This window comes from Cyphomyrmex costatus, unplaced genomic scaffold (assembly GCF_001594065.2).
Source record: "Cyphomyrmex costatus isolate MS0001 unplaced genomic scaffold, Ccosl1.0 scaffold165, whole genome shotgun sequence".
Classification (NCBI taxonomy): domain Eukaryota; kingdom Metazoa; phylum Arthropoda; class Insecta; order Hymenoptera; family Formicidae; genus Cyphomyrmex; species Cyphomyrmex costatus.
The window spans coordinates 23516-24221 of NW_017275663.1; positions in this window are offsets into that span (position 1 = coordinate 23516).

Consider the following 706-nt stretch of genomic DNA (forward strand, 5'->3'; position numbering starts at 1 on the left):
CGCATGACATTCACGCGTGCGGATAATTTTGCACGCGTGAATGCACTGTGAGACCATTGTGCGCGCATTTTGTTATCTGGGAACATGATGTTAAAATGACGTCCTTGCAATGACGTCAATAATTTTGCGACATTAGTACGTCATTAGTACGTCATTAAAACGTCATTTAATGACGTCAGTCATGGTCAGTAAATGACCCAAATTTGACGTCAAAATGACGTATATTTGCTACCTGGGATGTATATTAACATAAACAAATCAATTAAAGAAGACTCTCGAAAGGTTCAAATAACAAGAATAATCAGGCTAATGAGAGCTATTTCAGCTGTTGTTAGTGCGATCATATATAAGATATATTAAAGTGTGAATATTATATACTACGTAAGTAGTTCCCCCCCATTGCGCGCCGAACGTTCGTCGGACTTAAAACGCAAATCTAATCAACTACCGTAGTAATATCACAATTTTTGAAGCTTATAGCATCTAAAATTGGATCTTAATAATATGTTGAAAGACATATTAAATTATTAAATTATAATATTTAAAGTAGAAATAAATTTAAATCTAAGAAAAATAAGAATTGTGAAGAATATCACGAGTTGGCGTTTCGTCCCGGCTTCCACTACTAGACTCATTAGTAAGGTAATGTAGTGGGAGCCTACCTTAGACGCCTGGGAGAGATGTTAGAAAGAAGTTCTATATAAAC